The 26,938-nt window shown below is 38.9% G+C and overlaps 1 protein-coding gene across 5 annotated transcripts in view; it reads right to left on the bottom strand.

The window, feature by feature from the left end:
- Positions 1 to 26,938, bottom strand: part of Rbfox2 (RNA binding protein, fox-1 homolog (C. elegans) 2) — a 237,058-nt gene that overhangs the window by 114,892 nt on the left and 95,228 nt on the right. The window lies entirely within an intron of this gene.

Here is a 26,938-nt window from a genome sequence, read left to right as displayed (position 1 = left end):
TCACAGATTTCTTGCCCAGGCTGGCCTTGAACTGAGACCCTCAGATCTCAGCCTTCTGAGTAGCTAGGATTAGAGGCATGAGTGACAAGAGCCCTGCTAGATTTTGTTTTTAATGTCTTTAGCACCAAGTATATTTTTTCAGCACTTCATTTCAATCACCCACCTAGTAACATAGCCTAACATTGTCATCACCTCTAAAAATGTCAAGCATTTCAAGCATTCCATTTTCACAACACCAAGAGTTCACTTGTGCTAGTTTTCCCACTCCGGCAATTCTCCCATCTGTTTTCTCTCAGTCCACAAGGTGATCACACCACTTTTTCACTGTCACTAGTCTTCTCATGTTCTTCCTTCCTAAGCCAGCCTTAAGTTTGATGGTTCAGCATTATGCAGAGTTCTTTCCAAAGTCTTCTTTCCCCTGCCATTTCCCCCCTTATCTAACATCTGGAAAACTACCCATCTTTGATTAGACACACCTATCTCTTTCTTCCTCCTGTACATCTAAACAACAGAAGACTGCAGGAGAAAAAGCATACAACTGACCTGTACCATAAACAATGTGAGTGTGATCTACAACATAAACCTTAAATCTACCATACTCCTTCAGTAAATTCTCTACCTTCTCCCTGCCCCAGCCTTGAGTAGATGGCGCTCAGAACCCATACTCTCTCCTCAAATCTTCAATATCTGTCTACTCTCTATATTTCCACTTTTAGCTATATCTATCTTACATGACACAGAGAAGGAGTAATAATCAGGGGTCCCCAGGCTCTGAACCTACACCCTTTGCCCTCCTTCCTACCATACCCCTCTTCACTGGGATAGATATAACATAGCTTGTGAAATCAGCATTTTTCCCAGAATTATCTATGTCTTCCTCTCTACTTAAACCTCCTCACTGACAGGAAAAATACTTGCACCTATCTTTAAAAATTATCCTTTGAGGGCTGGATGGCTCAGTCACTTTTTACCAGATTAACAAGCTCCAGGCCATGAGTTCAACTCCCTCTCTATCCAAAGAACTCCCTTGAGCCTTCATTCTCCTGCAATTACAGCCCCAAATCAGTGTTTGCCTCCACAATGCTCTTGGTCTCAATATCCTTACTTACCAAAATATAACTCCATTCCAATTGGCTTTTCATCACCCTAACTGAAAAAACTCTTAAACAATGACCGACAGTCTACCAAATCAGCGACCTCTCCTGTGAACCCTCAACCTAACCTGCTTGTTTGATCTCCCCTGTTGTAAAGATCTCTTAAACTCCTAGATGTTGCTAGCTTCTCCGTTCTTCTCTACTTTGCCTCTTACTAAGTAGTATAGCTCTCCCTACTCCTAAATCAATTCCATCTTCTCAAAGCACATTTATTTAACTATCTTCTCTCATATATTCTACTTCTCTTACTCAAATGAATTCACTCAATTTTTAAATGTGATTAAGTCTCTGTATCTATCTATCTATCTATCTATCTATCTATCTATCTATCTATCTAGTGATGCCAGGGACCAAACCCAGAGGCTTGCACATGCCTCGAAGGCAGTGTCTATGACTGAGATACATTACCAGACCTATGTCTTCTATTTAAAATTAAATAAATTAAGCTGCTTCTTCCCACATCTAATTCCTTCAGAGTTAAACTGTTCCAGTACTCTCCTATACTCATTATTTCTATCTTATTTCCTTTTCTCCCACTACCTTCTCACCTGGCTACATTCTATGAAAGCTTCTGTCCTCATTATTTCCCCAAAATAATTCTTACTAAACAGTAACTGCCAAGTTGGTAAAATGGACCTTTTTCAGTTTTTTCTTCTGCCCCACACCATCACCTTGATTTTCTAGTTTTTTTTAAATTTTCCTCCTAAAGAACACAATTTTCCAGTGCCTATTCTCTGAGTTTATCCCCTTTCCCAGGTATTAACTTCCCTTTTTGCTCTATACTCCTCCTCAGAGCACTATCATTTTAACCTATCATTGTACTTGTGCATGGCTTCACTGTCACTGCACATAAATTTTCACAAATATATAAAGCTTAAACTTTATCTTTCTTGTTCCCAGAACTAGGAAGCTGTTATCTAACAATATTTCCTCCCTAAATAACTCAATTACCCCCAAAATGCCAAATCCAAAATCAAACCCATGATCCTCTTTATCTTCTCTCCTACAGGAAAAAACAAATCTAAATCTTGACATTGGTCCATTGATCTGTGTGTATCTCTCATAGAGTTCTCATCGCTCCAGCCCACCCAGTCGCTGAGGCTGCTTCCTATCACCTTACTTTTCTCCTCTAATCTCTGTAGATAGTATTGTGGTTTTTTTTTTTTTAAGACATCTAATTATAAACTCCACTTCACTCTACTCCTAATCCTACTTTAAATCTTCTAATAGCTTTTCAGTGCCAAGTACCCATTTATAGTATCTGGTCTTAAATGTTATCTGAACTGAACTGTTTCTACATTGGGTGATAGCTTAACTTACCATTGTCTACTTCTCTAATCCTATAGTCTAATTTGAATGGCAAAGGGTAAGAAAAGGTGGGCACTAGAAGAATAAATTGATGATAACCTCAATTTAAAAGGTACTGTTGTTTACACTAATTAGCTTCTCCCCCAACATTTCATATTATCTCAGAAATTTGGTAATCTCATTTTAAGGTTAGAAAACTACTGCACAGAAACACTGAGAAATGTTACAACTGAGATTACAACTCCCAGTCCAAGATTCCCAAAATTCAGGGTAAAGCTATGGATGCGTTATTTACTACCTTGTTTCTAAAACAGTGTATTAAGTGGTTTTTGTAAGATTATTCCACAAGTGTTCCCAAGCACTGCCACATCCTTTTCACAGCCTGAAAATCAAGGTGGAGACACAATTACGTTGCATATATCAGATAACTAGTGGAAACAGAATCAGACTCATTTTCACATTTCTACTTCAGGTACACTAAATAGTAGTGGCAACTGGAAATCACTGAACCAATACGAGAAAAGTTAGGTGTGATGCAGTAAGCTTTAAGGCTCAAATCCTACCTCTGCTGATTCTATATTGGCTGATTTAGCAAGCTACTAAGGTTCCTGCTTCTCATTTGTAAAATTAAAGTAAGAGCTAACTTTCAGTTTAAAATAAAACAGGAAAAACTTCAGCTTTATATGGCTGTATAGATCTTTTCTACTACTTGAAGTATGTCTATGTTTAAGATACCATGAAAGCAGGATCTAGCATTTTGGTTTTAGAAGCACATTTCTATTTCTTTCATATAGGGAAATATGCCTTTTTTTTTTTTTTTTTTTTGTCGGTCGTGGGACTTGAACTCTGGGCCTGAGCGCTGTCCCTCAGCTCTTCAGTTCAAGGCGAGCACTCTACCACTTGAGCTACAGCGCCACTTCCGGTTTTCTGGTGGTTTATTGGAGATAGGAGTCTCACAGTCTTTCCTGCCTGGGCTGGCTTTGAACCTCGATTCTCAGATCTCAGCCTCCTGAGCAGCTAGGATTACAGGCGTGAGCCACCAGCGCCCGGCTTTTTTTTTTTTTTTTTTTAAATCAGCTTCTCCTTAAAAGAAAAAAAGAAAAAAAAAAGGAGTCATTGTTTAACAAAGATGGGACTGAGTTTCCAGATCTGCCACTTACTAATTGGCCTGTCTCTTCCTTGGTCTCTTTCCTCACTTATACAACAGAATTGTAATACTACCCCTTAGTGATGTCAGAATGAAATAAGCCAACATATTATAAAAACTTTCTTAATTGAATAGTTTCAAATAAAAAATCATTATGCACTTACTCTTTGCCACTATGTTATAATTTCTTTAAGGATACAAGATGTCTTTAATTATCTTTGTATTTGCAACAGCTGGCTCTACCCATTACAGGCATTCATTAAATATTGATTGAGCTGATTTATTAAGAAGACAGAATTGATCTACAACAGTTCAAAATGAGATCTAAAAGTTCCTCCATAGAGAACATGCATAAAAGATCCTAGTGCCAGGCTAGCCAAGTTCAGTTCAGATAGAAGATATCCTGCCTTCAGGGAATTTAAGTAAATGGAGTATAATTTGGGATACTGGATATAAACTGTATAATTATCAAGCAAACAAGATTGCTCAATGTAGGAATAATGTCTGTCTGTCTGTTTGTCCATCTGTCTCACCTCTCCCTGTTTTAAATAATGAAGAGGATATAAAGAAAATAAATGCTCAATAGTACTGCATATCCTCTAAAAAGTTTAAAGAAACCTCTAAGTTTTGCTGTTAAAATGTTAATTAAATGAAAAGTATTTCACATGAAAAGAACTGATTTTCCCAAGTTCTCCCTACATGAATTCAAATACATTCTCAGAGAAAACATCCTGGGAGTAGTCAGCAGTCTGCTTATGCAAATGTTTAAAGAGAAAAAACAGCTTGCATTAGTTGTTTACTGAGCATCTATTGTCTGTCATATGCATGCTTAACATGTTTCATAGGTAAGCTCAGATCTTCCCAACAATCCCCTATGGCAGTCATTAATTTCCCTACAGAAGAAATGATGAAACTGAGGTTTAGAGAGATGGAGTAATTTGTCCACAGTCATATATCTGAGGACTTCAAGAGTAGGATTTAGTGAAGTCTCTCATACCCATATTCTTTGCACCAAACAAGGTTGCTTGCTATCAAATTCACCAAAGGGGAAGATGACTCAATGGGAAAGACATGGAAAAGAGGAAAGTTTCTACAGCACAAGATAGCGTTCTATCAGCATTTTAGGCCCACAGGAGCACACTAATGTAGCTAACTACACAAATGGAAAACACTTGGATAAAATGCAACTTTTACTCTCCAACTCTAAGTTTCATGAATATCCAGATCACTCAGAAATATTGACAACTGAACCCAGTTAGGTAATGTTCTTGGAACATGTACAAACAGTGGCTTTGACTTACTGCTGGTACCAAAACCAATCAGACGATGGGAATGATACATGTGATACATGTTTTGCAACCATCTTGTGTTCAGAGACACAATATATCCTTGCAAAATTTGCATCTTTCAGGCATGTTTACTGGTTCATAAAATTCTCACAGATTTTCATAATTTGAACAGCTTCTGTTCAATCTTAGGGAGTGAAATTATTTTATGGATGTGGAAACTGAGGCTTAGAACAATTAAAGTACTGTCTACACTCATGCTGGTTATATTAGCTTGCCTACCTTGGTTCTGATTAAATCCAGTCTAGAGTTCTGATCTGTTTCCACCTGAGTGAATTTTCTCCACACAGTCCCCCAGAGCCTTCCACTTAAGATTTGACCACCTAGATTTTCTTTTCTTTTTTCTTTCTTTTTGGTTCTAGTCCTGGGGCTTGAACTCAGGGTATGGGCACTGTCCCTGCACTTTTTTGCTCTAGGCCAGTGCTCTACCACTTGAGCTGCAACTCCACTTCCAGTTTTTTGTTTGTTTGTTTGTTTTGTTTTGGTAGTTTATTGGAAATAAGGCTCACAGTCTTTCTCACCCCAGATGGCTTCAAACTGTGGTTCTCAGATCTCAGCCTCCTGAACAGCTAGAATTACAGGCATGAGCCACTACTGCCCCATTTCTTTATGTGGAGTTATTCAGCTATGGCTCCTTGGACACCTTCACTGAATCCAACAAACCTCACGGCACTGGGCTAGATGATGGAGAAATGAGACAGAGCCTTGCTTCTGTAAACAATGCTACCCACACTTTCAAGGTATCATGGTATACATAGAAAATAATAGTATTTTTATAGCATACAGTGGCAATTGAGAGTGCCTATGTTCATCATGACCACAGAATCCCCTGGCTGCTTCCAGGATAGAGGGGAAGTTATCTTGACATATTTGATTTTCAATCCAACATGTGATATATTGGTTTGAAAGTTCTGCTCTGAGGCTAGTAAATAAAGGAGATTAGGACAGATATACAAATAACTGCAAGAGACACACTGTCTGCTTTCATCAAACACAAATGAATAGGAATGTGATTAACTCAACTTCTTTCCTTTCATAACTCCTCTTGGAAACAAATAAAATGACAGAAAAGCCTATCCTTTCAGAGGATAGCACTGTTCACTCCTCCAACCAGGCAGGTGAAAAACTGTTTAATGCACATTAATGTGTCGGGAAGTCCTCTGAGTTCCCATAAACATAGTACTACAAAAGTAAATCAATAGAGTGGAGGAAATTACATTTCAAGCTCATATCAAATAGGAAGGGAGAAGCAGGAAAGAAGCCCCTCCCAACACATAGAAAAATACATACACATATGTCATAACCAAGTTCCATCTCCACAAATCTAGTTAAAAATTTGCCTTCTACTATTTACAAATTTAGCCAAGTAGGTTCCTGCAATTCCAGACATCTGGGCTGAAGGGCAAAGAGCAAAGTGAAACTTTCAAAGGCTGGCTGGTAGCCAAGGGCATCCCATCTACTAGGCTCCCTTAGCAACACACAACAGCTGTCTGCTTAAGAGAGAGATCGCCATCTTTACAAGGGATTTTAGGTGTTCTTGTTTTTACAGCTAAGGTGAGTGAGGCCATGGTTCTGTATTAACTTTCCTTGGCATTCTCTTAAAAGTGATCACATTTGTAACTTACATACCTCTCCAACCCCAGAATGTTTCTCTCTACTCAAAATTATAATGCCATGGTTAACAGTAAATTAAAATAACATAAGGTACATATTAAGTTCTATAAATATAGAATGCTTTACAATGTCTGGTTATTAATTACTATCCTAGCTGCAATAGGCCTAGTTTCTAACTATGAGCAAGTCACTCTTTATGATTTAATTACTTTTCTCATACAGTTTTAATAACAATAGGGACATATTTCACCAGACTATTGTGAAAAAAACCACTAGATAAACATTAGAAAACCTAATTCGTGATTTTCCATATCAATAGGTATGGCTTGATTATCAAGGTCAGTGCCCTGGATACATAACCTAAGATGATTCTGATGTCAAGGCAGTTTCTGCTCCTGAAGCCAACAGCTCATTTCACCTGCCCACTTGCCTTCTCCAAACCTACCAAGCCCAGGGGATGGTACTGCTCTGGGAGCTCAGCCTGTGCCTCAGTCTAATAAGATAAACAACATTTAAAAACAGAATACAACAATATACCAATGTCACAATCACTGCTAGCTTTTAAAATCTAACACCTGTGTGAAGGGATACAGCAGTTTGTGTGCCGTGGGGAAGGCCATTTGTGCAAGAGCAGACCTCGCAGCTTTCCACTCCTTATATGTGCAAGTGCAAGCCCTCAGCCACAGCACTCCGTACTCACCCAGAGGTACATCATGTCAGACCCGGCTGCTCAAACTCAGAGGTCCGTTGATCCTGAACTGCAAAAAGGCACTTCAGTGAACCGAAGGAAAAGGGGTGCCAGAATGGGGGAAAGAGATAAGATGGGGAGAACCCCCCCAAAATTATCTGAGTTAAAAAAAATCTTAAAAAAAAAGAGTCTCCTCCCCCCTCCTCTCCAGCTGACTCTTCTGTTGTTCTTTCTCCTCCCTCTCGCCTTCCTTCTCCTCCCTCCCTCCCCACCCCCTCTCTGGGAGTTCCCAGCCCCAAGTGTCTAAACTGGAGTGTACAGCACACATACTCTGTATTTGCCTTCAGGGACTTTGACACGCTCTCGAGTGTGTGCGTTTCCCCCTCACCCCGCCCTCAGTCATTTCACTTCTAGAAATACAATCACCACTCAAAAGACAATCACCACCTGCAAAAGACAGGGATCGGTGGGAGTAGTAATAAGCCACCAGGACCAATTTCTAGTTGCTAGACATAAATTAGTTTAAGATGATTCCTTTAAACATGAATGAAGCAATCAGCAAACTCTGCCATCCAAGATCAAGGCAAATGCGCCAAGCTTCCCCTCTGACCTGATTCTTTTGGATCCCGTTGCAGAAAGCCGGGCATGCATACGCCCAGAATCTGCACAGCATATAGTCCCTTCCCACACCATTATTCTTCATCTCATTTCACCACAAATAATTCTTAATCTTTGAAGATTTTAAAACACAGGAAAGTTTAGATATAAATGTAATTAGTCTTTGTCTTTTTTTATTACTAATGACCTAGTTCAGGCCAACACAGCCTTCCTTCTGAAGGGCAAATAACAAGGGTTTTAGAGCCATATAGTTCAGCAATCCCTAATATGTTACAGATACTATACTAGGAGGGAGAAGATTCTATAACTGAAATCTGCATCTACAGTACCACCATGGCCTAGGGAAAATTCGTAACCGTTTTAGACTTTTGTTTCTTCAACCAAAATGGATACACTATTCCCTTAGGAACTACAATAAGATCAAGTGATATAACTATGCATACATACTATTTTACCAAGATTGGAGTGATCACATTTTCTAATTTTGTTCAGTTCAAACATTTACTTTTAAGTGCCTCCTGTTTGCCAAGCAAGGCTTTTACCCTATGTATGTTGATAAATATCATTATCAAATTATCTGTCTTGGTAGGGCTGAATTGTTTTCCATATGCCAATGCCTGTGTTCTTTACTCATCTCCCTGACCCATTTCTTCATGTTTAAACCCCGAAGTCCACCCTCACCAAAAGTGGCTCTCCAGTGTGTAAGGCCTGAGGTTGCCCCTGCAACCACCACTTCTGCCAGTTAGAACTACGGGTTGCTTCCCTATCAGTCTCATCACCTTTTATTCTCCACATCCTTCAGGAGAGACACTTAAGATCTAGTCTTAGTTCATCTATTTTTAACCAGAGTCTGCAGCATAGAACCTAGCACACAGTAGATATATATATAAAACATTCTCAGAATATTATTGTTTTGAGGAACATTCTCCTCCTTTAAGTCATTAAAGGAAATATGAAACAAAATTAAAAAAAAAAGCCTACCACCTTCCAGTTGCCTCAGGGTTTTGGTTACCCCTCAGACATGTTGAAACAGCTCCATCCAGCTCGTGAAATGTCCAAGTAAGGTCTGAAGCCCCACAAGCATGGGAGACATATGCAGGCTGTAGGTATACACAATCTCCCTCTCTTACTTGCTATTGGAATGCTGTGGTCTTAGGTTACCTGTTAAAGTGGAGTTTCTTTTTCAACTAGGGTAGAAGTCAAGTCACTTCTCCTTTTCTTCTATACTAAATAGATACCTTTCCCTAGACTTTATAACACCTTTGCTCTCTTCCCACCTTAAGACTCAGCTCATTCAAACCTGGGAGGAACCCTGCAACAGCAGGAACTCTTAGACTCACCCAGAACTTTTTTTTAGGCAGAATCTCCCTTCTTAAGAAAACAGGATTGCTTCATTTCTAATACAAAAGCTGAGTAACAACTTCCAAGCTTAAAGGTATTTTTCCTATGAACTGTTAAGAAGATTCTTCTATATGCCCATAGATAAGAGTGTATATGCAACTGCCCTGTGTCATCTCAGAGCCTATCTTCTCTAGCATATTTCATATACCATGCTCTAAGTCTAAAGCTACCCACACATCCTTTCCTTTATTGGATATAAGTATACTAACCTCACATTAAGACTGTAGTCTTTCCAAAAAATTTCAAAAGTTTGTTAGTATTTTTACCACTCATTCATCCCTATGGAAATATAATACAGTTGCAAATATTCATATAGTTGTTTTTATGTTATCTTTTTTAAAATCAAATTTGAGATGGAATGAAGATAAAATGTATCTGTAACAAAGCAAAGAATTATCCAGAAAAGAAATTCTAAAAATAAAGTAAAAAAGTTTAAATACATCACAAAAGACCTGAAAACTATCTTTGCAATTCCTGTGGTATAATCACTACTAAATTTGAACTACATGGAAAAATTCTATCATAAATATGTTACTTTCCAGATTACTACTGTACTTTAAAAATTATAAGATGTCAAGCATTTCCTTCACACGGACATGCCCTCACCATAGTGGCAAACTAGGTAACTCTTTTTTGTGTTTCTGCATATCTTCTGGGAGGGAGAAGGGAATGAGGAAAGCCAAGAGGTAAAAGCAAAAACTCTAATCTTGAAAAGTAAATAAGGAATTCTGTATTTTATAGCTATAAATAGGCTGTTATATTCATGTTAAGGGACAAAAGGGGGAATGTAGCCCAGTGGTAGAAAGATTTTGAATTTGATCCTTAGCAGCATAAGACAGAGACAAAAAGGCCTAATGATTCCACATTATGAAAATACTCTGAAAAGGAACACAATCTCACAGAGTTTCATGCCATATACTCCAGGAAACTGTTTCACCACTGTGACTGTACTGCAAAGCTTACCGGCCTCTACACTAGATTTCAGAGGCATTAGCTGTCAGTTTGAGCACTGAAGGAGGAATTCTTCTAGGGAGAGCCTACCAAGAAAGTCTCTGGAAGTCTGACTCTGAGAAGAAAAAAATCAGACAATCTGGGACAACAATATGGATGCTGCCAGTAACTCTAACCTTACAAGGCATCTTGATTTGTGCTTCTCGAAATGCTGAATTTTATACTATGAAGTCTGGTGGACTATATTTTAGAGTTGCTGTCTCAAGGTTTAATGATACAAGAAACAGCTTGCTTTGTACAACTTTCTCTGTGGTTACAAAGGACTGGTAAGGAGAAATGTATACATCTAGAGAGCAGGAAAATTTCTCAAAAATATAACTGATCAAGATCCTCATGACTCCCTCCCCAAGTTCCTAGAACTGATCAATAAATATGGCAAAGTAGTAGGTTATAAAGTTAACTCAAAAGCATCAGTAGTTTTTCTCTATACCAACTATGAGCAGGTAGAGAGGGAAATAAGAGAAAGAATTCCATTTGCAATAGCCTCAAAAACAAACAAGCCTAAGAGTAAACCCTTCTAAGGAAGTGAAGGACCTCTACTATAAAACTCAAGAAAGAAACTGAAGAAGACTCCTGGAAGTGGAAAGACCTCTGATGTTCATGGGTCAGCAGAACTAATATCGTGAAAATGTGATGTACAAATTCAATAAAAGACCCACCAAGATCCCAATGTCATTCTTCACTGAGATGAAGAAAACAATCCAAAACTTCAGAAGGAACCATAAAAGGCCCTTGAATAACCAAAGCATACATGAGCAAAATAAGCATTGCTGGAGGTATCATAATTCCAGACCTCAAACTTTATTACACAGCTATAATAACAAAAACAGCTTGGTACTGGCATGAAAACAGATCATAAGACCAATGAAATTGACTAGAAGATCCAGAAACAAAGCCATATACTTAACAGTTATCTGATATTTAACAAGGAAACCAAACCTGTATTTGGAAAAAAGACAACCTTTTCAATAAATGGTGTTGGGAAAACTGGACATCCATTGGACCTGTCTGTTAACTTGCACTAATATCAACTCAATGTCAATGTCAGGCCTGAAACATTCAGACTCATATAGGAGGTGTAGGATAAACATAAGAATATAATGGCACAGACAGAAACTTTCTGAGTAGAGTTCCAGCAGCTCAGCAAATTGGAAACTCAACAAGTAGGATTATATCGAACTAAAACAGTTCTGCAAAGCTAAGGACACAGTTATTAAGCTAAAAAATGCAGCTTACAGAATGGGAGATCTTTACTAGGTTTACACCAGACAAAGGCATAATATCCAGAATATACAAGGAGCTCAAGAAATTAGCCCCCCTCCAAAACCAATTAATAACAGTAAATGAGAAAAAGAGTTAAACAGAAACTTCTCAGAAGAAGAAACAAGAATGGCCAATAAGCACATGGGGAAATGCTCAAAGCTATAAAGGAAAAGCATATCAAAATAACGTTGAGATCCATCTTACCCCAGTAAGATTTGCCAACATTGAGAATACAAACTATATCAAATGTTGGCAGGGACGGAGGAAGTGGGACCCTATTATACTGTTGGTGGGAATGCAAATAGTACAACCAATTTGGAAGGCAGTTTGGAGATTCCTCAAAAAAAAAACTAAACATAGAACTACCCAATGATCCAGAGATTTACCACTCTTGGGCATTTACCTAGTATACTACAAATCAGAATATGGGTAAAGACACTTGCAATGAAAATGGGTCCATTGCCACACTATTCACAACAATCAAGATATGGAAATAACAGATGACCTACAATGGATGAGTGGATCATGAAAACATGGTACATACATACACTGGAATTTTACGCATCTGTCAGAAAGAATATTATGACATTTGTAGAGAAATATGTAGATTACAAAAAATTATGTTAAGTGACTTAAGTCCAGCTCAGAGAGACAAATGGTGCTTATCTTCTCTCCTATGTAGAAATTTGATCTAATATACAAATATACACTATAACATATACAGGGTTATATGCAGATACACACAAATAACTATATACCCAGCTATCGAGAAGGCAGGAATTGAGAGGACTGAGTGACATTCAAGGCTATCTTCAGCTAGTGAAGAGGCAGAACTTAAGGACAATTCTGCTTAGGGGAAGAGTCCAATAGTGTAATTCATTTGAACAACCAACAAGCCAGTCAACAAAATGAGTATCAGGAAGCTGAAAAATGTTTTCGGGGTGGGGATGAGGGTAATGAAGGGAGAGGAAACACGAATGGAGGGAGGAAGAGTGGGCAAATACAGTCATTATATTCAATGAACAATACGTAAAAATTGAACTGTGTAACTCGAAGGTAGAGAGGGGGAAAGAAAGGGGAGACTAATAGATGGGGTCAAACTGGCCAAGATGCATTGTACGCATAACCTGACTTCTGGAATTGAAACCGCTTTGTACAACTACTTAAAAATAATAAATACAATATATACCTGAAAAATCAGACACTGAAACATTTTCCAAGCAAAAAAATTGGAAGAAAGCCTCTGTACACAGTTTATGATTCTTTCACTTCCAGTACAGAGAGAGACAATGTAAGGTGACCACAACAATGTGAATTAGACAATTGGGATGCTCAAGGTCTAGTTCTAAGGCTGAAAAGAATGAGGATCTTTTCACCTCATTTTCACCCAGCTTTAAATAACAGGGATTCCCATAGGGCAATTCTCAAACAGAACTCTGCTATTCAGAATGTAACCTATGGACCAGTACTCAAAGCATTAGCACCAACTTGAAGCTTCTTAGACTTTCAGTGCCCACTCTAGACAACAAGATCACCACTGTGACCAAGGTCCTAGGTGTTTCTCACAGTTTCAGAAACTGATAAATGAAGTAATGGCTTCAGAGACAGGAGGGAGGAACATATTCCAGTGGGCAGATCTGAACCCTCCCTCTGCTTGTTGACTTCAACAGCATCAGCTACTGTTTACTTGGAGCATATTGTGTGCCACAACTTTCATTCATTACTTCAGGCCTTATTATCTTTTTAATGTAGTAAAGAAAACTGAGGCTCAAAGTGGTTAAATAGTAAGCTTATGATCTCATAGCCATTGTGTGAAGGAGCCAAGAGTAGATCTTCAGTTTATGAAATTTCAAGTTCATTTCTACTACACAATATTTATTCACTGCTAAAATCAAGATGGCAAAATCACTGGAAATTTTATCCTGGATATAACCCAGCACTCTGCCTCTGCACATTACCAATAATAAAAACAACAAATGGGGGGTGGGAATGTGGCTTAGTGGTAGGGTGCCTGCCTAGCACACATGAAACCCTGGTTTGATTCCTCAGTACCACACACATAAAACAGAAAAAGCAGAAGTGGTGCTGTGGGTCAGAGTAGTAGAATGCTAGCTTTAAGCAAAAGAAGCTCAGGGACAGTGCCCAGGCCCTGAGTTCAAGCCCCAGGACTAGCAAACAAGAACAACAACAACAACAACAAAGGCTAGAATTTTGAGGCTTGATATACATACTTGGTGGAGCTGGGAAAGTGGCTCAGTGGTAGAGTGCTTGCCTTGCATGCATGAGGCCCTAGGTTCGATTCCTCAGCACCACATAAGCAGAAAAAGCTGGAAGTGGCGCTGTGGCTCAAAGTTGGTAGAGCACTAGCCTTGAGCTGAAGAGCTGAGGGACAGTGCCCAGACCCAGAGTTCAGGCCCCATGACCAGCACAACAAAACAAAACAGATATACATATTTAGTATAAGTATGTGCCTTACACAAAGCAGCACCGCTACTGATGATATCAATTCAGAGACCTTCCTATGAACTATGACTATCTCCTATGTCTCAAATAAGCTCAGCTATGTACAAGGAGAAAACAGCTATATACAAGGAGAAAGCTGGACTCTTGAAACAGGCAAAGGAAACTGCATTATTCTAAGATCCCTGTTTCTCAAATGAGCATTCCTACCAAAACTTCCCCATCTTCCAAAATGATTACTGCCTGTCTTCTCAAATCTGCCTCATTCTCTCTTCTACCACCTACTCTTAGCTGATGATCTATCCAAATACATCAACTGGGAGATGGGGATGATACTAAGTAAGGTTTGAACTCAAGGCCTTATGTACATGAATCATGCCCTTAGCCCTTTATATTTTCCCCCACAGACAGTCTTTCATTTTTTAACTTGGGTAGCCTGGACTGCAATCTTCCTACCTATGCCTCCCATGTAGTTGGGCTTCCAGGTGTGTACCACTATCTCTAGCATTTGGGTTTTTTTGAGGGGGTGTCACACTAATTTTTTTGTCTAAGTGGCCTTGAACATCACTCAATTCTCCTAAACTCTGCCTCTTCACTAGCTGAGGATAGCCTTGAATGTCACTCAATCCTCTCAATTTCCACCTCTTCAATAGCTGGATACACAGTGATAAGCCAACAAGCCTTTTTATCATTTTAAAGGACAAGCATTCAAACAGTATCTTCTCACTACCAAATTTACAGTCCTACCTAGGAACACCCCATCTCCTCTTGCTTATGTTTGCTTGTGATGAAGAAGCAATTACCTCGTTCTATGCCCATCTCACCACTTGTCCTTGCATCCTATCTCTTAGCACCTGTGTGAAAACTTAACCGCTCCACTGACCATCCACTCTTTTTTGCATTATGAACCTCTCTCCTCTTTACAGATCATGGGCAGAATTGAAAATAAATACATGTCCCATCTTCTGGAAACTGATGGGCTAAGTACAAACTGGTACCCCTACTCTCAAATTCAGGTTGGCAAAATCCTGGAAATTGTTTTGTGGCTCAGCAATCTGCCTTCTCCAAGTGACCATCTGAGAAACTTCCCAATCAGAGGGAAAAAGTTCACTGCAGCAATCTCTAAGAGCAATTCCACCCACCACCCCCACCCTGGTTGCCCATCCCTCCCCCAAGTGTGGATCAAAGGTCACTGCCACAACCTGAAAGAACAAAACAAAAAGGTTAAAACAGGTAGTAAGTTAAAACAGCTAAGTAAGTTGTGATTTTTAAAAGTTTTCCTTGGGTCACATACACACAACACCCTGGCTATCTACCATTTCCCTACCTACTACTTCATATCTTCACTTCCTTAATTCAACTTAATTCTACTACTTCCCTACTATCTAATTCAATAGACATTTTGCCATCTTCAAGTTATTTGGCCTTTTAGCAAATTAAAAAAAATTGACTGTCTTCTTAAAACATTCTCTTCTGGTTTTTGAGATACTACAACCTGTTTTGATTTTTTTTTTGGTATAGTTTTATTATAACATTCACTCCTTTAACAGATTTCTAGAAATGAAATATTCCTTGGCACTTAATCATGGGTCATATCCCTTCTCTCTGAGTAGTCTTGTCCATTCCCCTGGTTTCGATTCACACTAATAACTATTAAGTTATTAGTGAGAAGCCTAAGTTTCTTCCTATACTCAAATGTGACTACATGCCTATCACATATCAGGTCAAATACCACATGGCCAAAACTGGTCTTTAGTTTTCCACCACCATCATCTCTGAAATCTGTGAGTCCCTGGCATTCTCTACACCACAGCGAGTGGTATACCAGGCAATTATGAAAGCCAGGAAACCTTTACCCCTCAAATTCAACCTAGAAGAAGTCCTTCTGTGTGTTTCACTTCACTAGATCCTCATCACCTTAACCCTTACCTCCATGTTGTCCCCTTTAAACCATTCATTACATAGTAGCTATGTAGACTTTGAAAAACAAAATTAAATCTTATTACTCTTCTCCTACTTCTACAGCATCATATTACACTTAATGTTTTTTTCCTATCCAAACTTAGGGAAGCCTTTAAGGTCATGTGATGTGCTGGTGCCCGGCCCTCTAATCTCATTTCATACCATTATCTCCCCTCCATCACTCTAAATACACTAATCATGTGTCAGTTCCTGATCTGGAACAAGTCTATCCCTCTTCGTTAAATCCCTTTGTCTCCTTTATTTCCTCTTCTTCATATTCCTCCTCATTAGAACTCTATTGTTCACAAGATCAGCTCCTCTTAATCTTCAGGTCTCAGTTGAAACATCACTTCTTAACCTTCCACTGGAGGTCTTTTACTTCAATTCCTTCTTCTGTATTATTGCACCCTGTTTATTCTGTTCTCACAGTTATCAAATTTTAATTAATCAATATTCATGATTTTTATTATAGATTCTTCCATTAGGAGATAATATTTTGCACGTATCAAATACAAGTAAAAAAGTAAGGTCTTCTACTAAAACATTTTATCCTTTGACTTTTTGTTAGAGAAGGTCAAAGTTATTTGTAGGAGTTTCTGGCACTCAGGCAACTGTCTAACCAAGTCCTATAAATAAAGTTAAGAGTGCTACTAATTTCACCCTAGTTACCAAAAGGTCTCAAAGCTTTGCCATGGCTACAAACAATAAATACATGATGGCATCAGTGACTTAAAAATGTTACAGTTGGAAAAATTGTAATATTAATATAAAAGGACAGATCCAACTTAATCATTCAAGCTAATTTGATCATCAGCATTCCAAATTATTCCCTCCAAAGTTACTCCTCTCGACATAATAAAATAACAATAAGTCATTCAAGCACTGTTCTAAACAGTTTACTGAACATACAGAAACAGCTTGTTATACATAAAGGTTAGAACTATGTCCTACAACTCATAGTGACTAGTCCTATGGGGGCTATCTGAATTTAACTTAAAATTACAATTCCTCTGTCATAGCAATGATAGATTAAGTCATCAAAGAGTACAGATCCTTGACAATCATGAAGCACCCTATCAACCATGGACCACCTACTTCTAGACTTAGTAAAAGGCAAACCTCTCTCTTGAGTCTCTTTTGGGTAGTGTTCTATTATGTGCAGCTAAACTTTATCTTAAATTATTTATCCTTCAACAATAAAGTATTTCACTTTAACTCACAGATAAAAATTTTATTTTCAGAGTTCAAGCCCCATGACCAACAAAAAAATTTTTTATTGCAACTGAAATCATAGAAAGCTCTATATACACCAATAATGTGCAAATCGCATGGCCAAGGCACAAACTACCAAAGAATTTTAACTGTCCAAACAGAAAATCTAGGTCAAGAAGTCAACTATTTTATCCCCCACTCTTCTATCCCTAAATATTCTGCACTAAAATGACTAAGATTTTAATTTAACCATCCCTGAATTCCAGTAATAGAAAAAGTAAAAATATTTATATTCATTTCCATCTAAAACATGGTAGGGTAGAAACAGTACTATTATGACAGTTGTCAGAATGTAAAAAGAGGAATGTGTAAGTTCATTACCATTACAATTACTCTTGCTAACAATCAATGGTGAATGTGAGTCAGAAAACAAAATATTATATGAAAGCAATTAAGTAGGCAGAGGCTTGGGCTCAAGGAACTCTGTGGACTCCTCAAACCCCCCCAAATCTTTTTTTTTCTTCTTTTTTGCCAACTTTCCCATCTCTATAGTTCACAAAATATTAGGAACTCGTTTTATTCCTCAAAGTAGTAAGTAGTTGTATGGAGAGAAAAAGCACAAGTGAAGTCAAAAGTTAAAGCAATTAGTAAATATAGTACATTTGAAATATAACCATGGTTTTAGCATTTCATAAATTTTGAGTAGGTACTCTTGCATGTTAGCAATATTATTATTAGGAAGTATCCTTTCAAATGAAAAATACACATACCACACACACATACCCTCCCCCACAAACATTTTACTTTTATAACCATCATCAAAGGATAGAAATAATGGTAGCATGTAGTACCTCTTTTACAATTAGATGATGGGGGGAGGGGCGCCAGTCCAGGGGCTTGAACTCAGGGCCTAGCCATTATCCCTGAGCTTCTTTTTGGTCAAGGCTACCATTCTATCACTTGAACCATGGCACCATTTCTGACTTTTTCTGAGTAGTTTATTGGAGATAAGAGTCTCACAGACTGCCCAGGCTGGCTTTGAACCATGATCCTGAGATCTCAACTTCCTCAGTAGCAAGGATTACAGGCATGAGCCACTGGCACCTGGAAAATTAGACTGTTTTTAACTTGTGCACTAAAGCACAGGCATCATGAGCAATCTATTTTGATTAGTAATAATCTATATAATGTATGATAATTAAAAATAAAATCATAAACATTCATTTAATTTCAACAATGTTGTGGATTTTGCTCTTAAAATGTGAAAAAATAACTTAATTTCTTTAACGTGTGTGTGTGTGTTTGTGTGTGTAAATGTGTGTGTGTGTGTAAATGTGTGTCCTGGTTCTGGGACTTGAAGTTAGGACCTGGGTGCTGACGTTGAGCGTTTTAGCTCAAGGCTAGTGCTCTACTTGAGCCATAGTTCTGATACTAGATTTGGCTTCAACCAGTGATCCTCAGATCTCAGCCTCCTGATTAGCAGCAAGTGATCCACCAGCACCCAACTCTTTAACTTTTATACTTAAAAGTGACTTACCATCTCCAAAATGTTTTAAGGCATTAAAAAGTAAGAGGATTCATTTCTTGAAGCCATTATCTCATTTCTGAGTCCACTTCTGGTGTCTAGTTTAATCCATACACACACTGTACATGAGTCATACAGGATGCTATGTTGTTCAATTCGCTGTTTTTTTTTAATAAAATAGTTCAGAGTCAAACAACTTTGAGAAACACACATTAAGCAATTTTATTATTTGCCCAATTTCAGATATTCACAGTCTTCCAACAAGATGCAAAAATTAATAGATGCTTTTTACAAATTTTACAAATACACATAAGAAGAAAACAAGCTGTTCAGGGGTGTCAGAGATTAGCTGACAGGCAAACAGATGCCAAGAATTTGAGCACAATTTACAGAGCTACAGCCAGGATAACAGGAGTGTGAGAAACAGACTCAGACAGCTTAAGGGTTTTTGTCTCCCCAAAGGAGTATCAATGGGAAGGCTACACTGTTGATTTATATAATGTCTGCTCTGAACAGCTATATGCAAAAGCAGCTTTACTGTATAAGCTTCCTGATAAATTAAAAGTATCTTATCTTTCTATATGATACCCTTATAAAGCCAAATTATAAGTAAAAATGCATGGAGGAGTATCTAGAGTTTCCTAAACTAGCAAGAAAACATGAAATAGCATTGCTTTCTTTTTTTTTTCTGTTGGTCTGGGCCTGGGTGCTGTCCCTCAGCTCTTCAGCTCAAGGCTAGTGCTCTACCACTTGAGCCACAGCACCACTTTCAGCTTTTTCTGCTTATGTGGTGCCGAGGAATTGAACCCAGGGCCTCATGCATAGAGGCAAGCACTCTACCACTAAGCCAACTTCCCAGCCCCTAGCATTGCTTTCTGAGAAGGTAATCTATCTAAATCCATACAAGACAAGACGAGACTATCCCTCATCTAACCAATGGTTTCAACATCAAAGTGCTGAAAAATGTGTTCCTAAAAATTAGTACATACCCAACTTATTTTTAAGCTGTGACTACACTTTTAATAACATAAATGAGTTCAGTAGGATTTATTTTAATTATTTCTGAAACACAGCTTATTTTTAGTAAATATTATAGTCCCCACATGGGAAGCTACTACCATGCCAGACATTTTCTACAGAGAGATAAAATCCTATTTATAGACCTATCAGTTGTTCCTTGCTTAGGTTGTAACATAGTTTCCACTTGAAGCCTGATATGACCTCCCCTGACTTCTCTGGTCTAATATTCCTTTTATCCTGAAGTTCCCACATTTACCTTTATCTCTACAGGTACCTAAGAAGTAACAAAGGGAGGGGAGAGAGAAGGTGAGAATCTCCTTTTCTTAGGTCTTCTTCTACAGAGAAGATTTAGAAAAGGAAAGAAGTTTTTTTGAGGAGTCTCCCATACATATTTAGCAATAATGCCTCAAGAATAATGCCTCATAGTAAATCATGCATATGGCATATGAGAATGGCCACAAGGCCTGCAGTGTCTTAACCTGTGTTTGACTTCTCTTAGAAGTCTTTTAGGGCTGGGAAAGTAGCTCAGTGGTAGAGCGCTTGCCTTGCATGTCTGAGGCCCTGGGTTCGATTCCTCAGCACCACATAAACAAAAAAGAAAAAAGCCGGAAGTGGTGCTGTGGCTCAAGTGGTAGAGAGCTAGCATTGAGCTGAAGAGCTGAGGGACAGTGCCCAGGCCCAGAGTTCAGGCCCCACAACTGGACCAAAGAAAAAAAAAAAAAAAGAAATTTTACATCTTTTAAAAACCCAGCATGGCTGGTAGTACATACTGGGAGGCAAAGCAGATAAAGGAGGATCCCTACTATGAGGCCAGCCTAGAGTATTTATATAGCTAGACCCTGTCTCAAAAACAAAACAAAACACAACTCAATGAGAATAAATGCTATGGTATCTTGATACAGAGAATACTATATTCCCTAATAACAAAGAAGCTAAGCAAGAAAGCAAAGGGTAAATGTTAAGGTTTATTTTTCCCTAAAAATTGTGATCCTAGGGATTGTTTATAATATTGATTTTTACATTACTTGTTGATATCATTACATAACTGATTTATATTACTGATGGAATCCTTCCCCTGAAGACATCCAGTTTCTAGCTATAACTCCTCATCAACCATTCTGGAAGGCATGAGAACAGTAGTGAGAACAGTGAGAACCATTTTCACTATTTTCTTTCGCTCACTGTGCCATAACCTGTACCCCACCTCACACTAGCCCTGCCCTACTCTGGATGAAATTCTAAATGAACCCTTTTCTCTAGCAAATCCTAATCCCTTTCATGGCTGGAGACCTGTAACATTTGTTGTCTCTGGCTCATTTACTTTTAATTTGCAAGTGTAAGTATATCTTGCCTACTGTTGTTAATTCCATGTTTAGCGGTCATGTATCCTAAATGAAACTAAATTCCACTTGATTATGAACACCCAGAGGACAATGACCATGTATTAGGCATTTTATTATCAATAGAGTCATACAAATTATGTACCATAGGTACATAGTAAACACTATGGAAATACTGAAATACTTAATGCTGAATAAGAAGTAATTCTCCTACATTAATCTCTAGTAGCACAAACCTAGGTAAGCCCAACCTAACAGTAGAAGAATTAAATCACAAGCACTTACTGAAGTGTAGAAGGAAGAATGCATAGATAATACCAATATACCTTTCACTAGACTCTCATCATTATGCTCAAATGTTCAGAGAAATGATGAACCTAAGATAAATCAGGTAATGGGGAAAAAAATAAATAATATTTTCTTACTCAAAGACAATCCTTCCTGATTTTCTCCATCCACCTCTATCTTACTTATCCTTTAAGGCCTACCTGCTCTTATCCACCCTAATTCACAGTGAAATCTAACTCTCTAGTATTTGATGACAATTAACTAGTTGTTATTTAGCATTTTCACCTATAGCAAAAAGGGATTCGGCTGGAGTATCGGTGGCTCATTCCTGTAATCCTAGCTACTCAGAAGACTGAGATCTGAGGATACAGGTTCCAAGCCAGTCCAAGCAGGAAAGTCCAGGGGACTCTTAGACTCTTATCTCCAATTAAGCACAAGAGAGGGAGGGAGGGGAAAAGAAAAAGAAACAATGCCCAGACCCTGAATTCAAGCCTCAGGATTGGCACTAAATAAATTAATAAATAAAATAAATAAAGTTGTAAACATTAGAAAATAGTTTTCAATAGTGAAGCTTATCATTTCAAATTGTATTTTCTTTTTTTTGGGGGGGGGGGTCCAGTCGTGGAGCCTGAACTCTGGGCCTGGGCGCTGTCCCTCAGCTCTTCAGCTCAAGGCTAGCGCTCTACCATTGAGCCACAGTGCCACTTCTGGCTTTTTTCTTTTCTGCTTATGTGGTGCTGGGGAATCGAACCCAGGGCCTCATGCATACAAGGTAAGCGCTCTACCACTGAGCCACCTTCCCAGCCCCTGTATTTTCTTTTTCAAAGGAAGACATATAGACTTTCTGGGTGATCAGAGTTGAGCCATGGACCTGGATGATCAAATGAATCATGAAACTGTTTTCCAGTAACAGCAAAGCAATGAGGAAAGAACTTAGGCTTTAGAAGTGAAACAGACCTGAAATCAAAATAGTGAGTCATTGGAGCTGGGAAGGTGGATCAGTGGTAGAGTGCATTGCATGCATAAGGCCCTGGGTTCAATTCCTCAGCGCCACATAAACAGAAAAAGCTGGAAGTGGCACTGTGGCTCATGTGGTAATGCTAGCCTAGAGCTGAGGGACAGTGCCCAGGCCCAGAGTTCAGGACCCATGACCAACAAAAACAAACAAAAAAAAAAAAAAAAACAGTGAATCATCACTCACTAGATATAATCTTCAACAAGTATTTTAACCTCTCTGTTTTGACATCTATAGTTACTGGAATATTGTGAAAACGAAATAACCTGGACCAGAGCCTATTGAATAAATTGCATTGTTAATATATTTGCCTGTCATTTTTTCTTAAGCCACAACAAAAAGAATATGACTTCGTGGCAAATTGGACATTTTAGGGTTTCTATCTTTTTGAATTTTTTCAAAATATTGATGATAACTCACCCCCAAAAGGCTATTTTCCCTGTAGTTTGAAAAGTTAAAAAGAAAGTAAAATTTTGTCTTACTAGGCCAGGTAAACCTGTTAAGTCAGATGGCTAGAATAACCAAAAAAAAAAAAAAAAAGGTCCTAAAAAGGGAAACCTTTACACAGGCATTGTGACACATGCCTGCAATCCCAGTTTGTCATCACTTTAGCCCAGGAGTTCAAAGAGAGTCTGGGCAACACAGAGAGACCCCCAACTGAGAAGGGGTGGGAAAAAGGGGTTTCTAATACAGGTTACAGAGGTATCTCCCTCTCCTATTAGAAGATCCATAGGAAGGTAGACAGACAGGCAGGCAGGCTGGCAGAAGAGGAAAGAAAGAAAGAAAGAAAGAAAGAAAGAAAGAAAGAAAGAAAGAAAGAAAGAAAGAAAGAAAGAAAGAAAGAAAGAAAGAAAGAAAGAAAGAGAGAAAGAAAGAAAGAAAGAGAGAGAGAGAAAGAAAGAAAGAAAGAAAGAAAGAAAGAAAGAAAGAAAGAAAGAAAGAAAGAAAGAAAGAAAGAAAGAAAGAAGAAAAAGAAAAGCAAGCAAGCAAGCAAGCAGAGGTCCAGGTAGAAGTAAACCCAATACTGCTGTTTCTATGTCAAAGAAATGCTTTGGGTACAATTATTTTTTGTTTATTTTGTTTTAACCTTCTTCAAAATTCTACCCCTCCCTTAAAGTGTAGATACCTGCCTAACAATCACAAACACAAAACAAAGAGAAAATAAACTACCTGCACTGCATGAATAACGGGGATGGTGAGAGGTAGGCAAGCTGGCTTCAGAAGATGGGAGCTTCTTAGTGAAGGAAGAAGGCTAGTGATGGCTGTACCCCCTTCTTTTTCTGCTGTCAGCTGATGGAGGAATGTCTAAGTCATTCATCTGCTCAAACAGCAGAAGAGGAGACAGTAATATTTGGTCTTTCTACAGTATGAGATAAAAAGTGGCTAAGGAGTTACAGCTTTCAAATTGTGAGAGTGCAAATGTTGGCAGGACTTCTCAGGCTTTCTTTTTTCTCCAGCCCAGTGAAATGGAAGAAATTCTGGGCAGTAGAGCCAGATGGGTCTTTCTAGTTAAGTGACCTTAGGCAAGTTCCATAGCCTCTGTAACCTTCATTTTTTTTCTCTATAACAGTATCTGCCCTGAAGAGGTTAAGAACTTAATAAGCTAACAAATAAAAAGCAAACTGTTTCAGAATAGGCAATGCATACAAATTAAATACATCTCCCCAAACCTCAAGCCCCAATGATACATTGTTTATATACAAATACACCATACATTCTCCTCTTCCTTTTCCTTTTGCAGAAAAGGAATCAAGCCTAAGAAAAATAACTTTCCCAACGTGACACTGGGCTTAAAACAGGGCTAAAAAACAGTTCCATGCATTGTAACCTTGCCTCATTAGACACATCCCCTTGGAGTGGCTCAGAGTCAACGCAGTCAAGCAAACAAGCAAAGGTCACTGACAGCCACTCCTGGAAGTCAGACCCAAAAGTAACCCAAGAGTTAAACACTCAACCTCACCAGTGCCTGGAGAGCTGAAGCAGACTCTTTACAGGAGGAGGCCAGAGAGCCACTGAAACCCATTCCTCCATCTTATTGGTTAGATCCCAAGGAGGTGGGATGAAGAAGAGGAAAAGAAATGTCACAGGACCCTCAGGATCTCCATGGGTAAACTACAGCTCAGGTTCTCACTAAATCTGTAAAATATTTCTGAACCCTTGTGATCACCAAGCTGTAAGATGGTAACTTCTGACCTTCATCAAAAAGAATGTCTTTGTAGCAAGGTACCCATGGCTCATGCCTGTAATCCTATAAACTCAAGAGACTGGGATATGGAGGACTGAGTGAAGCCAGCCAGGATAGAAAAAAGTCTACTAGGTTCCATATCCAAAATGACCAGGAAAAAGCAGGGCTGGAGGTATGGCTCAAGTGGTAGAGCACTAGCTAAGCAAGTGCAGAGCTCTGAGTTCAAACCCCAGTCAGTCTCTGTCTCTTCATCTCTGTCCATCTCTCAGTCCTACAGTCTGTGTATGTGTGTCTCTCTCTTATACACACACACACACATATACACATAGACACAAATGTCTTTGTTCCTTAATGACCATATTCCTAATAATGCAAATCTATATGGCTGAATATGGATAGACAGTTTTATATGTCTGTAACACAAAATTAATATCCAATGCTTATGCTCTGGGCACTGGAAATCCATACTGCTACCTCCTCCTCCTTCTCTCTGGATATTACAGAAGGACCTAGTCTGTTTCTACAATCCTCAGTCATTTCAGAAACATGACAGCACTACTTAATCATATTTTTCTCCATTCTCTCTGAGGGAGCCCCTCCATTTAAAAAAGAAAGAAAGGCTATCTTGTTGTAGGATGTAACTCTAATTATGTTAGCACACATATGCAGAGCTGAGTGGAGACAACCAGGGAAGAGAGAAACCCAATACCTTGCCAAACCCATTGGGAGGTCTGCCCAAGTTATTAATCTGGGTAGGGGCCACTTAACTGAATTACTTGAGGCAATGCCCTTCAATTCTGGCTAGATTCTTATCCCCAGGGGGAAATCTAGGAACAATCTGTCTCCTCTAAACCGTATTACCTCCAACAACTCCTTTTTGCTCAGAAGCTTCTCTTTCCCATTTCAAAGCCTTACATAAAGTTTCTCTGTTCTATGCAGAAAATTAGTGAGGCATTTATTCTGCCCTGGTAGGCTTGAGGGACTTCATGTGTCTGAGCAATGAAGCTGCTGAACAGTGTATTCCCTTTGTTCTTACACATAACCTCAACTAAATTCTAGCCTCAAAATGTGTATATCCAAAGGGGACTGCGGGACTTAAGTAAAACTGAATAAAAGGCCTGCTGAGCAGCAAAAGCCTTGGGAGCCTCTTAAAAAACCAAGTCAGTGCAGGAATCAACTTGAGTTCACCTCGGTATGACCTCAGGACCAGGGCTGACAGAATCCCTCCCAGGTCTACCATAAACAATCCAGAAGTGTTGGACAGACCAGCCTCTCCAGAACTGTAGAGGCTAATGATCTGCAGCTACTCTAGACTCACAGAGCAAGGACCTCTCAGCATAGCCCAAAGCAAATCAGCTCCAGAAACAAGGCAAAGGCTCACCATCTTCTCTTTGTATAGGCTCTATAACCCCCAAACCAAATTTAATCTAAACTATGCTGCTCATGCCCTTTGCTAACACAGATGTCTCATTTATAAACCCCAGGGAACATCAGTGACTCAGCTCTCTTTCACTCAAGGAGGCTCAGCACAGCTATTAAAAGCACAGACTCAGGGTCAGGCAGGCCTAGGTTTAAATACCTGTTCTGCCACTTTCGGGGTCTATGACTTGAATCTCGCTAAGGCTCAGTCTGTTCATCTGTAAAATAAGGTTTCTACCATCCATCTTACAGGGAAACTGGTTGTTAAGATAATAAGATGTTAAGTGCAAGGATATGTAGGTGTGTGTACTTAGTATGGCACTTGATGCAAAGTAAGCATTCAATAAATAGTAGTTGTTGCTACAGATTATAATTGAAGACTATAAAACAACTTCTTTATAGGAATAATACTTCAAGCTGACAACCAGCATATTAGCATTCCTGCACCTTCCCCACCCCATCATAGAGTGCTAAGTAGCTGGAGAGGCACACTCTTAAGGACGATGCTGAACAATGTGCTTAGGTAAAGGAGAAAGAGAACAACAGGCTTCTACCCATGAAGAGGTTCATGGGGAAGGGAAACAACAACAGCAGCAGCAAATCATGAAGAAAAATAATGAAAAGCTGAGCTCCAGTGGCTCACACCTGTACTCCTAGCTGCTCAGGTGGCTGAGATCTGAGGATGAAGGTTGGAAGCCAGCTCAGGCAGGAAAGTCCATGAGACTCTCATCTCTAATTAATCACAGAAAAACCTGGAAGTGGTACTGTGGCTCAAGTGGTAGAGTGCTAGCCTTGAGCAAAATGAGGTAAGGGACAGCACCTGAGTTCAAGTCCCAGGATGGGGGGGAGAGAGGGGAGAGAGAGAGAGAGGAGAAGGGAAGGAAGGAAAGAAGGAAGGAAGGAAGGAAGGAAGGAAGGGAAAAAAGAAAGAAGAAAAAGAATGAAGATGATCTCAGTATGAA

The sequence above is a fragment of the Dipodomys ordii genome, unplaced genomic scaffold (assembly GCF_000151885.1).
Source record: "Dipodomys ordii isolate 6190 unplaced genomic scaffold, Dord_2.0 Scaffold79, whole genome shotgun sequence".
Taxonomy (NCBI): domain Eukaryota; kingdom Metazoa; phylum Chordata; class Mammalia; order Rodentia; family Heteromyidae; genus Dipodomys; species Dipodomys ordii.
The sequence above is the reverse complement of the archived record's forward strand: the minus strand, read 5'-3'. Positions and strand labels throughout refer to the sequence as shown.